At 43.3% G+C, this 14,555-nt stretch overlaps 1 protein-coding gene across 2 annotated transcripts in view; it reads right to left on the bottom strand.

Moving 5' to 3' along the window:
• The window catches only part of ESCO1 (establishment of sister chromatid cohesion N-acetyltransferase 1), a 249,260-nt gene that overhangs the window by 112,265 nt on the left and 122,440 nt on the right, over positions 1 to 14,555 (bottom strand). The window lies entirely within an intron of this gene.

Raw genomic sequence — 14,555 nt, 5'->3', positions numbered from 1 at the left:
AAATTTTCTGCAAAGACAATGTAAAAAGGTTTTAGGCTCTGTAAGAGGGTTACGTTAATTGAGAAATAGCCAGAGCATTTGTGGTATGTGCATATGTGTCTCAAATCTTTTCTATCCGCTGATCTGTTGGTGTTCCTATGTTTGAACCTAAGCAGAGGCGAAGGAGCCCAGTGGTGCAGCAAGGGTGAGATGAGGTGTGAAGAGCAAACAAGAAAGACCTGGCACTAGTGAACAAACATAAGTTGACTCCTGCCCTCATGGACCTTATAGGCTGAAAGGGAAGCAAAGTTAAACACTGATACACAACTGCCAATTGTGGCATGTCTGCTAAGAATACTTCATTTTTGTCTATTTTTAAACCAGTGTTGCCTTTTTGTTTTGATTTCAAGTCATATGCCATCAAAGATACCTAACTGTTTTGTCTGACCTGTGATGGCGGCACACTGGATAAAGCATCAGCCTGGAACACTGAAGTTGCCAGTTCGAAACCGTGGGCTTGCCCAGTGAAGGCACATGTGAGAAGCAGCTGCGAGTTGATGCTTTCCATTCCTCCCCCTGCCTTTCTCTTTATCCTCTCTCTAAAATCAATAAGTAAAATCTTTAAAAGAAAAGATACTTTTATTTTGTGAGTTTCAATGTGTAGGTGTTTATAATGTGAGCCCAATCTAGTAACAGTTTAAATATAAGACAACCACAGTGGTTACTAGATTGAGTTTATTCCACTAGAGCAGCGGTTCTCAACCTGTGGGTCGCGACCCCAGTGGGGTCGCCTAAAGCCATCGGAAAATACGTAATGCATATCAGGTATTTACATTTCGAATCATAACTGTAGCAAAATTACAGTTATGAAGTAGCCACCAAAATTATTTTTTGGTTTGGGGTCACTGCAACATGAGGAACTGTATTGCAGGGTCACGGCATTAGAAAGGTTGAGAACCACTGCACTAGAGGTCATTTATTTCATATATGTGAAAAGAATCGTATGAAGAAAAAGCTATTAGAACTGATTGCCATTGTTAACTATAAAGAAAGCACTATAGCATGAATAGAAAACAGACCAGGCTTTAAATATACTTTTCTTGCCCTACTTCCCCCAAAAGTATCTAAAGATCTAGTGCTGCTGCATTTCGCATGCATCTGATATCTTTTAAAGCTTAAGATACGTTCTTTTTGTTTTTGTTTTTTAATTTTTTTTTTTTTACAGAGACAGAGAGTCAGAGTGAGGGATAGACAGGGACAGACAGGAACGGAGAGATGAGAAGCATCAATCATTAGATTTTCGTTGTGCATTGCGACACCTTAGTTGTTCATTGATTGCTTTCTCATACGTGCCTTGACCATGGGCCTTCAGCAGACTGAGCAACCCCTTGCTTGAGCCAGCGACCTTGGGTCCAAGCTGGTGAATTTTTGCTCAAACCAGATTAGCCCATGCTCAAGCTGGCGACCTTGGGGTCTTGAACCTGGGTGTTCTGCATCCCAGTCCGACGCTCTATCCACTGTGCCACCGCCTGGTCAGGCTAAGATGTGTTTTTAAAGAAATTTATTAATGTGTTTAGGTAGAAAGCCGTAAGTGAAATAATAGAAGAAATTTCACAGCATGTTTTTTGGTTTTGGTTTTGGGGTTTTTTATTTTTATTTTTAAAGACTACTCATTTTATAGGGGGGAGAGGGAGAGAGAGAGAGAAGGGGGAGGAGCAGGAAGCATCAACTCCCATATATGCCTTGACCAGGCAAGCCCAGAGCTTCAAACTGGAGACCTTGGTGTTCCAGGTTGATGCTCTCTATCCACTGTGCCACCACAGGTCAAGCCACAGCATGTTTTAATCTATTATAATTATATTGGTGATGCCAAGCTGGCTTAGTATTTTGAAATCTATTTATATAATCAACAAACAAAATTTACATGATTATAATGTTGGAATGATATTTAATAAGATACAGCATTCCTTAAAACCTAAAACTGGAAGATATTCTCTTAAAGATTAGAAAAAGTCCATTTTAAACCAAAAGCAGACATTTTCTAGAGACATTACAATTTAAAAATGTCAGATACCGGTTTTTAAAATTGATTTTAGAGAGGGAACGAGACGAGAGCAACACTGATACAATGTTTCACTTATCTATGCATTCCTTGGTCGATTCTTGTATGTGCCCTGATCAAGAATCAAACCCCACAGCCTTGGCGTATTGGGACAAATGTTCTAACCAACTGAGTTACAGGTCAGGTTCTGATAAAGGTGAAAATTCCTGCAGATCCAGAAAATTGAGGGGCATACTTTTGAAAAGGAAAGGAAATCTGCAATATTTTTGTGTAGGAACATAGTAGTGTCCTGGGCTGAAACAGCTTTTCTTCAGTAAAGCATTAAAATGTGCATTTTATATTTTGGAAGAGGTTAGTATGTATATGAGATTGAATTTACAAAATAATGGCAAAGGCTCCAGATATCAAGTGCAGAAGATTGTTGTTATTCATGGTAGTTCTGTTCTATAAAGCTGCTTCAGACCCTGAGTTAGTGACTACTGAACCAGTGTTCCTGGGGAAAACACAGGGTTAGATTCCCATGAGCCTCTGGTTACATTTTCACCAACCAATCAATACATTGCCTTGTTTTATGTTTCTGTTGAAAGACACCTTTAATACAGTGTTTCATTTATGTTGAATTCACAACCAACAGCACTATGGTGCTTAAATGAAGCTGCCCTTTTTTTTTTTTTTTTTTTTTTTTTTTTTTGTCTTTTTCGAAGTGAGAAGCAGGGAGGCAGGGGAGGGCCGCAGACAGACAAGACTCCCACATGCACCTGACCAGGATGCACCTGGCATGCCCACCAAGGGGCAATGCTTGGCCCATCTGGGGCATTGCTCCACTGCGGCAGGAGCCATTCTAGCACCTGAGGCAGAGGCCATGGAGCTGTCCTCAGCCCCAGAGCCAACTCTGCTCCCATGGAGCCTTGGCTGTGGGAGGGGAAGAGAGAGAGGAAGGAGAGGGGAAGGGTGGAGAAGCAGATGGGCACTTCTGTGTGCCCTGGCTGGGAATCGAACCCAGAACTTTCACACACTGGGCCTACACTTTACTGCTGAGCCAACCGGCCAGGGCCAAAGCTTTTTTTTTTTTTTTTTTTAATGAGAGGAGGGGAGATAGATTCCAGCATGTGCCCCAACTGGGATCCACCTGGCACCCCTGTCTGGGGCCAATGCTCAAATCAACTGAGCTTATCCTCGGCTCCTGAGGCCAACACTTGAACCAACTGAGCCACTGGCTGAGAGGAGGGAAGAGAGAGAAGGTGGAGAGAGAGGGAAATAGAAGCAGATGGTCAATTATGTGTGCCCTGATCAGGGATTGAACCTGACATTTCTGCATGCCAGGCCAACACTCTCCACTCAGCAGACCAGCCAGGACTGAATGAAGCTTTTCTAACATTTTCTTCAAAAGGCACATGACAGCCCTGTGCCTGCTTAAGCACTATGCTTATGGACCACATTTTTAAAAATATTTTATTTATTGATTTTAGAGAGAGGACAGAGGGGACAGGTGTTGAGTGGGAAGCATTCACTTACAGAAGTTGCTTTTTTTTTCTTTTTATAAATAAATTTTTATTTTAATGGGGTGACATCAATAAATCAGGGTACATATATTCAAAAAAAACATTTCCAGGTTATCTTGTCATTCAGTTCTGCTGCATACCCATCACCAAAAGAGAGATCGTCCTCCGTCACCCTCTATCCAGTTTTTTTTGTACCCTTCCCCCTCCCCTTCCTCCTCTCCCTCCTTCCCTCCCCCCACCCCCCGTAACCACCACACTCCTGTCCATGTCTCTTAGTCTCGCTTTTTTTTTTTTTCTTTTTTCATTTTTCTGAAGCTGGAAACAGGGAGAGACAGTCAGACAGACTCCCGCATGCGCCGACCTGGATCCACCCGGCACGCCCACCAGGGGCAACGCTCTGTCCACCAGGGGGCGATGCTCTGCCCATCCTGGGCGTCGCCATGTTGCGACCAGAGCTACTCTAGCGCCTGAGGCAGAGGCCACAGAGCCATCCCCAGCGCCCGGGCCATCTTTGCTCCAATGGAGCCTTGGCTGCGGGAGGGGAAGAGAGAGAAGAAAGTGCAGCGGAAGGGTGGAGAAGCAAATGGGCGCTTCTGTGTGCCCTGGCCTGGAATCGAACCCGGGTCCTCCGCACGCTAGGCCGACGCTCTACCGCTGAGCCAACCGGCCAGGGCTTCTCTTAGTCTCGCTTTTATGTCCCACCAATGTATGGAATCCTGCAGTTCTTGTTTTTTTCTGATTCACTTATTTCACTCCGCATAATGTTATCAAGATTCCACCATTCTGCTGTAAGTGATCCAATGTCATCATTTCTTCTAGCTGAATAGTATACCATAGTGTATATGTGCCCCATCATCTTTATCCAGTCTTCTATTTTTTTTTACAGTGATTAAAAGCCTTTAAGCAAACTCTTGGCCAATACAGCAAGAATCCATAAAAGAGTAGTGTCCTTAACATGTTCCCCAAGTCCAAGTTGGCCCCATCACCATGCCAAATCCCTGAGAAATGCAACCCAACCACAGTTCAGTCTGTTAGGAGCTGTCACAGGGAGCAGGAGTCCAGGAAAAGTCCACACAGGAAAAGTCTGCATGGCGCTGGAATTGTCACCATTCTATACTTTGCAGCTCATGTCCAAGTCCCAATGACAGCTGCTTCTAGCTGGTAATGATTCAGGTAGACTGGAAAAGCCATGTGCAGCATGCGTGGGTATGGAGCAGAAGTTGCTTCTTGTATGTGCCCCTACGGGGCAAGCCCAAGGTCCTGAACTGGCAACATCAGTGTTCTTGGGCAACACCCTTTCCACTGTGCCACCACAGGTCTGGCTGCTTATGGGCCGTTTTATTTAAAAAAAAAAAAGTTTTATTGATTTTTATTTACTTAATTTTTTTTTGTGTGAGAGAGATGGACAGACAGGAGGGCAGAGAGATGAGATGTATCAATTCTTGCGACACCTTTGTTTATTGATTGCTTTCTCATATGTGCCTTTATTTGCCTCTATTGGGGGTGGGGTAGGGGCTCCAGCAGAGCCAGTGACCCCTTGCTCAAGCCAGCAACCTTTGAGCTCAAGCCAGCAAGTATGTGGTTATGTCTATGATCCCATGCTCAAGCCAGCAATCCCACAATTAAGCTAGATGAGCCCGCACTTAAGCTGGTGACCTCAGAGTTCTGGTCTTCAGTATCTCAGGCCAGTGCTCTCTATTCGCTGTGCCACTGCCTGGTCAGGAAAAAATTTTACTGATTTTAGTGAGAGGAAGGGAGAGAAGGATGGGAACACTGATCAGTTCCTGTATGTGCCCTGCCTGACTGCAGGTCAAACCAGCATCCTCTGTGCTTTTGGGACAATGCTAGCCAACCAAGCTATCTAGCAGGGCATTATGGGCCATTTTAAACAAAATCACAAACAGAAAACACAAAAATATAAAAAAATGTGCCACTTACCCTGGCCGGTTGGCTCAGTGGTAGAGCATTGGCCCTGAGTGTGGAAGTCTCGGGTTCGATTCCCAGCCAGGACACAGGAGAAGCGCCCATCTGCTTCTCCACCCCTCCCCCCTCTCCTTCTTCGCTGTCTCTCTTCCCCTCCCACAGCCAAGGCTCCATTGGAGCAAAGTTGGCCCGGGCGCTGAGGACAGCTCCATGGCCTCTGCTTCGCTTTGGGTGTTAGAATGGCTCCAGTCACATAGGAACAACAGCTTAGATGGGCAGAGCATCGTGCCCTAGTGGGCATGCCGGGTGGATCACGGTTGGGCGCATGCAGGAGGCTGTCTGCCTCCCCACTTCTCAGTTCAGAAAAATACACACACACAAAAATGTGGCACTAAATAGGCAATGAAAGGATATTTGTTTACAGTATGAAAGCTGAAGCGAGGCAGTGTTATTTTCTTCAGCCTCAGCTAGGAACGTGAATGTCAAGTGACAGACTTTTTTGCTGCTCTGTATGCACGTCCTTGCATGACTGTGAAGACACCATGAGTGTTGATTATGGAGTTACAAATTTTAGTAAGTAGGTGAATTCCCAAATACTCCATGAATATGTTTTAATATCTCTGCAATTAAGATGCATCAAAAATGGAATAGCCTGGCCTGTGGTGGCACAGTGGACAAAGCTTTGACTTGGAATGCTGACGTTGCTAGCTCAAAAACCCTTGACTTGCACAGTCAAGGCACATATGACAACCAATCAATGAGCAACTAACGTGAAGCAACTATGTGTTAATATGTTTTCAAGCGCTCCCTCTCTTCTCTCTGTAAAACAATAAATCTTAAAAAAAAGGAGGATCATTTTATATTGGGTATCAAATCAGCAAGCCTTTTTTGTTAATACATATAGTAATAAGTATAAAAATTGGGAGATTCAGTTAACTACAGATATAGTGTAATTGGCTATTAAGTAGAACAATATGAGTTACTACAACTATTTTGTCTTTAAATGATAATATGCATTATGAATCTGTAAGGAAAGTAAAGTTTTTTTCATGTTTTATAGAACTTTGTAATTTTTCCCTCTTTAAGCACTTAGGGAACCGTGGCAAAATTAGTTCTAGCTTTTTTTTTTTTAAATTCCTGAGTCAAGGCCAATAATATCAAATTCCAGGATGGGAAGACTGAACAATTATAAATTATACATCAGTGATTTTCAACCAATGTACCTTGAGTTTTTTAAACATGCAATATCTGACTAGTCAGGAGCACTGACCTCTTTTCCTTTAGATTGTCAAATAAGGAAATGATAACAGCCAATCTAACAGTAGCCATCTGATATGAACGAATCAAAAATTACATCAATTTTTGTGTCAGAACAGGAAATAATACTTGTATTTGATGGTGTGCCACAGAACTTTAGTAATTAGTTTATATGTTCCATGAGATAAAGGTTAAAAATCACTGTTGTAGGCCATATGGTGTCTGTCTCAGCTATCCACCAACTCTGCTTAAAGCAGCTGTAGACAATAGGTAAACCAATGGGCAAGGCTGTGTTCCAGCAAAACTATACAAAAATGGGCAGAGGGCTAGATTTGGCTCACAGGCCATAATTTGCTAACCACTGAGAGACACTATAATGCCATTGTAAAAAAAAAAAAATGTGCTTGCAGCCTACTGACTGGGAAAAGATAGTTGCAAAGCATAAGACAAAGGATTATATCCAAATTATAGGATACCTTATTTTATTGTGCTTTGCTTTATTGCACTTCACAGTGTAGTTTGTTAGAAATTGAAGGCAAGAGCCTCCACCAGCAAAAGGATTGCAACTAGCTTTGTTGTGGTGGTCTGAAACCAAACCCACAATATCTGTGAGGTATATTTTAAATCTTTAAGAGAGCAATAAGAACATTGGCTAAAGAGTATAGAGCAGGGGTCCCCAAACTACGGCCCCCTGAGGCCATTTATCTGGCCCCCGCCGCACTTCTGGAAGGGGCACCTCTTTCATTGGTGGTCAGTGAGAGGAGCATAGTTCCCATTGAAATACTGGTCAGTTTGTTGATTTAAATTTACTTGTTCTTTATTTTAAATATTGTATTTGTTCCTGTTTTGTTTTTTTTACTTTAAAATAAGATATGTGGTCGGCCTAGCGTGCGGAGGACCCGGGTTCGATTCCCGGCCAGGGCACACAGGAGAAGCGCCCATTTGCTTCTCCACCCCTCTGCCGCGCTTTCCCTCTCTGTCTCTCTCTTCCCCTCCCGCAGCCAAGGCTCCATTGGAGCAAAGATGGCCCGGGCGCTGGGGATGGCTCTGTGGCCTCTGCCCCAGGCGCTAGAGTGGCTCTGGTCGCAACATGGCGATGCCCAGGATGGGCAGAGCATCGCCCCCTGGTGGGCAGAGCGTCGCCCCTGGTGGGCGTGCCGGGTGGATCCCGGTCGGGCGCATGCGGGAGTCTGTCTGACTGTCTCTCCCTGTTTCTAGCTTCAGAAAAATGAAAAAATAAAATTAAAAAAAATAATAATAAGATATGTGCAGTGTGCATAGGGATTTGTTCATAGTATTTTTTATAGTCTGGCCCTCCAACGGTCTGAGGGACAGTGAACTGGCCCCCTGTGTAAAAAGTTTGGGGATCCCTGGTATAGACAGTCAATTTACACAAGAGGAAAATCCAGTAAAATGTGGGAAAAAAGATACCTAACATCCCTAAAACTGAGGAATGCAAAGTTAAAAGTTTGCTACACATTTACCCAAGGGGAGAAATTCAAGAATATTGCAGTAGGTAGCCTTTATAATAGAAAAAAAACACAACTTACTACCTTACATGTTCAATAGGAAAAGAGTTCATTGTTTATACAGTAAAATAATGAAAATGATCTAGAGCTGCATGTATCAACATGAATGAGTCAAGACTGAGCAAATAATGCAAATAGCAGAATACATACAACCTGACATTTTTAATATAAAATTACATAATTTTTTAAGCTATACTTGAAAATTTTACTAAAGGAAAAGGTATTATCCTAATAATATCACTTCAGCTATGTTATCTCTGAAAATGATGTTGATGAGTAGGAATAGAAGGTGGACATTTGCCATATTTATAGTAAAAACATCAACCTTGCTAGAAAAGTTTCAGAAGCCATCCACTGTCAGCCTGTGCTGCGCAGGAAAATGTTTAACAATTTGTAGCATTTACTGACTTCTCTAGCGTGGCAATTTATATCTGGATTGGTAAACTAGACCTTTGTTGCTATGGTCCTGACAGGATGAAACAGCAGAATTAGAGCCAGGCTTGGGGTGGTTGGTGATGCAAGTTGGGAGAGTTACAGTGATGGGTATAGAAACCATTGAAACTCTGGCTCTAAGTGGTTCACACGGTCTTCATTTGTAGGCTTTTTGGCCAGCTCTCAATTCTTAATTCCCTGGGCCATATTTTCTCCAAACTATCCAAGGACCATCTATGTTCCCATCCTCTAAATGCTTCTACAATCTAAGTTTTCACTCACTCTGCTACCTCTGGCTGTTTTAGCAACAGAGAGGCAAAATGTGATACTTTTCACATTTTTATAAGTGTACCAAGGTTTATATTGACATGTCAGAATGACAAGGAAATTTTTTTTACACAATACTAGGAAGTTTTGTTTGAATATGGTAATTTTTTTGTTAAATATTAGGAGTCACTTTCCTGAAGAATATAGGGAGCCTAGCCATTTGAGAATAGGCACCGTGGATCTGTGGGTGAATGATGCATGAGTGAAGTATGCAATTCAGTGGCTTTTAGTATATTCACAGAATTGTGCATCCATCACCACAATCAATTTTAGAGTATTTTGTTATCCCCCCAAATCCCATCACTTTTAGCCATCACCCTTTAATTTCCCCTTGTCCCCTCATAACCCTAGGCAACTACTAGTCTTTCTGTCTATAAATTTGTCTGTTCTGGACATTTAATATAAATAGAATCATAACATGTGGTCCTTTAGGATTGACTTACTTTGACTTAGCATGTTTTCAAGGTTTAGCTGTAGCATGTGCCAGCATTACATTCATTTTTATTGCTAAAAATATTTTGTGGTCTGTATATACTACATTTTACTTATCGATTTATCAGTTGATGAACATTTTGGCTATTTCTATTTTTTGGATATTAAGAGTAATGCTGCTATGAATATTTGTGTACCAGCTTCTATAAACATGTTTTAAATTCTCTTGTGTAGACTGACCAGGTGATGGCACAGTGGATAGAGCGTCGGACTGGGATGCAGAGGACCCAGGTTCAAGACCCCGAGCTCGCCAGCTTGAGCGCAGGCTCATCTGGTTTGAGCAAAAAAAGCCCACCAGCTTGAACCCAAGGTTGCTGGCTCCAGCAAGGGGTTACTCGATCTGGTGAAGGCCCGTGGTCAAGGCACATATGAGAAAGCAATCAATGAACAACTAAGGTGTTGCATCGCGCAATGAAAAACTAATGATTGATGCTTCTCATCTCTCTCCGTCCCTGTCTATCTCTCTCTCTGACTTACTCTCTGTCTCTGTAAAAAATTAAAAAAAAAAATTCTCTTGTGTATATATACTAGGAATGGAACTACTGGATCATATGGTAATATGTTTAACACTTTGAGCCTGATCTGTTGTGGCACAGATAAAGTGTCGACCTGGAGGCCCTGGCTGGTTGGCTCAGTGGTAGAGTGTCGGCCTGGCGTGCAGGAGTCCTGGGTTCGATTCCCGGCCAGGGCACACAGGAGAAGCGCCCATCTGCCTCTCCACCCCTCCCCCTCTCCTTCCTCTGTCTCTCTTTTCCCCTACTGCAGCCAAGGCTCCATTGGAGCAAAGTTGGCCCGGGCGCTGAGGATGGCTCTGTGGCCTCTGCCTCAGGCGCTAGAATGGCTCTGGTTGCAACAGAGTGACGCCCCAGATGGGCAGAGCATTGCCCCCTGGTGGGCGTGCCGGGTGGATCCCGGTCGGGCACATGGGGGAGTCTGTCTGACTGCCTCCCAATTTCCAACTTCAGAAAAAAAAAAGTGTTGACCTGGAATGCTGAGGTTGCTGGTTCGAAACCCTGGGCTTGCCTGGTCAAGGCTCATATGGGTGTTGATGCTTCCTGCTCTTCTCCTTCTCTCTCTCTTCCTCTCTTTCTCTCTCCTCTCTCTCTAAATATGAATGAAATCTAAAAATAAAAATGAAAAACACTTTGCCTGACCAGGCGGTGGCGTAGTGGATAGAGCATCAGACTGGGACACAGAGGACTCAGGTTCAAAACCCTGAGGTCGCTGGCTTGAGCGCGGGTTCATCCAGCTTGAGCAAGGGGTCTCTGGCTTGAACGTGGGATCACAGATATGACCCTATCGTCACTGGCTTGAGCCCATGGTCGTTGGTTTGAGCAAGGGGTCATTTGCTCTACTGTAGCCCCGCTGGTCAAGGCACATAATGAGAAAGCAATCACTGAACAACTAAGGAGCTGCAATGAAGAATTGATGCTTCTCATCTCTCTCCCTTCCTGTCTGTCTGTCCCTCTCTCTGTCTCTGTCAAAAAAAAAAAAAAACACTTTGAGGCCCTGGCCGGTTGGCTCTGTGGTAGAGCATCGGCCTGGTGTGTGGGAGTCCCAGGTTCGATTCCCGGCCAGGGCACACAGGAGAAGCGCCCATCTGCTTCTCCACCCCTCCTCCTCTCCTTCCTCTCTCTCTTCCCCTCCCGCAGCCAAGGCTCCATTGGAGCCAAGTTGGCCTGGGCGCTGGGGATGGCTCTATGGCCCCTGCCTCAGGAGCTAGAATGGCTCTGGTTGCAACAGAACAATGCCCCAGATGGGCAGAACATCGCCCCCTGGTGGGCATGCCAGGTGGATCCCAGTAGGGCGTATGTGGGAGTCTGTCTGACTGCCTCTCCGTTTCCAACTTCAGAAAAATACACACACACAAAAAAAAACACTTTGAGAAACTGCTAGACTGCTTTCTGAAGTGGCTGCACCATTAGACATTCCCACCAACAATGTATAAAATATTTAAGGGGTCCAATTTCCACAACCTCACCAACAATTTTCTGACATTTGGTTATCCTCACAATAGGAAATGAAATATCCATGTGCCAAATGAAAGAGCCTGCACACTGTACCTTCTGGGTTTGAATGGCAATTTTTTTCTCCAAGAATATTGCTACATTTTAAAACATGACAGTCATTAAAATCACTACAAAACAGCGTTTTCATCTGCATAAAATGAGGCTCAGTAAAATTAAACCTATGTCTACCCCAGGACTAGTAGTGAGGAACATACCACACAGGGTGGACCTGTCCCTGGAAGAGAAGGTGAGAAGCCATCTCTTACCTTTGTGTGTGTGTGTGTGTGTGTGTGTGTGTGTGTGTGTGTGTGAGAGAGAGAGAGAGAGAGAGAGAGAGAGAGGAGGGGAGATAGTGAGACAGACTCCCACGTGCGCCCTGACTGGGATCCACCTGACAATCCTGTCTAGGGCCAATGCTCAAATCAAAGAGGCTATTTTTAGCACCTAAGGCTGATGTGCTCAGACCAACCAAGCTATCCTCAGTGCCTGGGGCTGATGCTTAAACCAATCAAGCCACTGGCTGAGAGAAGGGAGAGAGGGAGAGAAGCAGATGGTCGCTTCTCCTGTGTGCCCTGACCAGAAATTGAACCCAGGATGTCCATACACTGGGCCAACACTATCCACTGAGTCAACCAGCCAAGGCCTAGCCATCTCTTATCTTGGAAAACTAAACTAGGATGCTAACAAGCTATATGCTTTTGGAAACAGCCCCCCCCCCCACCACCCATGAGAACTTGTTCCAAATCACTGCCATAATCTCATAATAATTATCCCTATTGACTGGCTGCAGGGGAGAAGTGGGTCCTGGTCGGTGGGAACTGCTAGGCAGCTAAGGCCACGATCGTCCTGTCTTTACTCTAAACAGCCTCCATAGTGACACAGCTGGCCATCTGAGGACTGAGCTGTTCTGAAGCCTTCTACTCTGGGGGACATGGTGGGTTGATTTGATGCATTTGCAAAAAATTAGTCTTTCCACAACAAGGAATCATTTTCATTCTAGAAACCAAAATACAGTGTGTCCATAAAGTCATGGTGCACTTTTGACCGGTCACAGGAAAGTAACAAAAGACAATAGAAATGTGAAAACTGCACCAAATAAAAGGAAAACTCTCCCAGTTTCATACCTATTCAGTGCAGTTCGATGTGGGCTCATGCACAGATTTTTTAGGGCTCCTTAGGTAGCTATCCCGTATAGCCTCTACAGACTTGTCACTGATGGCCTACCAGAACGGGGCTTCTCTACCAAACTGCCGGTTTCCTTCAACTGCTTATCCCACCAAGTAATGTTATTCCTATGTGGTGGCACTTCGTTATAAACGCGCCGATATTCACGTTGCACTTTGATCACGAATTCGAATTTAGCGAGCCACAGAACACTGAACTTTCCTCTGTACCATCCACATCTTGACTGGCATGGCCGTGGGCTGCTCCGCTGTAGACACGGTGTTACGTCATCATCTGCGCATGCACACATGCTGCCACATCATCCTACGGAAACTGGGAGAGTTTTCCTTTTATTTGGTGCAGATTTCACATTTCTATCGTCTTTTGTTGCTTTCCTGTGACCAGTCTAAAGTGCACCATGACTTTACGGACACACTGTATATGAGAAAAGCAACTAGAAAGTTCCAAGACTAGAGCTTCAGTTTTCTTTTGTCTTGATCTGTAAGCAATTTTAATGGTCATTCAGCTACTACCCTTTTTCCGGTAAGAGCCTTCTAAATCAGGGAGGACTTAGGCTCCAGGAGGGGGTTTCCAATTAAACAAGGAACAATTCCACATCTGCTTGTCTTCTCAATTTGATTCAAAACCCAGAGATAAGGTATGATTCATTGGCACTCTTGAAACCCCAAAGTGTCTGGTTTTGATTCAAAACCCAGAGATAAGGTATGATTCATTGGCACTTTTGAAACAAATAGACTCCTAATAAATTAATTTGGTCACAAATTCCTTATATTTGTGATATGCATGCATACATACATCTACCTGTCTTCTCATCCGTGTTTTAGTGAAAGGATGCATTGAGCTCTCCCTGGCCCAGTAACTCAGTTAGTTAGAGCATTGCCCTGATACCCCAAGGTTTCAGGTTCAATCCCGATCAGGGCACACACAAGAATCAACCAATAGAATGCCTAAATAAGAGAAACAACAAATCAATGTTTCTCTCCCTCTTTCTAAAATCAAATTTAAAAAAAAAAAAAGATGAATTGAGGTCAGTCATGAGCCAGAAAATTAGAAATCTGAAATTTTGGAGACCTCAAGTATGGGTTCTATAACATACTCTGTTAGTTACCAACCCAATATCCAATCTCTATCTGCTCTTACAAGTAAAACCCAATTTTATTGGGAATGGAAATGTGTCTAGCTTCAAAGGCCTTATTTTCCCTCCCACCTTGCTCTTAGTGGCAACTCTTTGATTGATCAATGATATGTAAAAGTCTCTCCTGAAGGCTTCTAAAAAAGCTGCTAATTTCAAATAAAAGGGAAAAGACTCATCTGAGTTGGGCCTTTTACTTTATTTTTAATTGAAGAATAATTAACATAAAACATGTTAGTTTCAGGTGTACAACATGATGAATTGATATTTCTACATAATATTGTGAAATGATCATCACAGTAAGTCTGGTTAACGTCCATCACCATAGAGAATTTTTTTCTTGTGATGAGAGCATTAAGATTTACTCTAAGCAACTTACAAATACACAATACAGCATTACTGACTATAGTTGCCATGCTGTACATTACTTCCCCATGACTTATTTATCTTATAACTGCAAGTTTGTACCTTTTAACTCCCGTCACCTATTTAACCCACTCCCTACCCTCTGCCTCTGTCAATTGCAAATCCATTTATGAACTTGTTTTTTTTTATTTTAGATTCCGTACATAAATGAGATTATATAGTAGTAATTGTCTTTGTCTGACTTATTTCACTTAATGCTTCACGGACTGCTCTCAGCAGGATTTTGAAGTGGTTTGCAGTTGATGATAATTATATTTGGTTTAAAATAGAGATCTCCTAGGGGAATTATATGCCACTTTC

Source organism: Saccopteryx leptura, chromosome 11 (genome assembly GCF_036850995.1).
Source record: "Saccopteryx leptura isolate mSacLep1 chromosome 11, mSacLep1_pri_phased_curated, whole genome shotgun sequence".
NCBI lineage: Eukaryota > Metazoa > Chordata > Mammalia > Chiroptera > Emballonuridae > Saccopteryx > Saccopteryx leptura.
The sequence above is the reverse complement of the archived record's forward strand: the minus strand, read 5'-3'. Positions and strand labels throughout refer to the sequence as shown.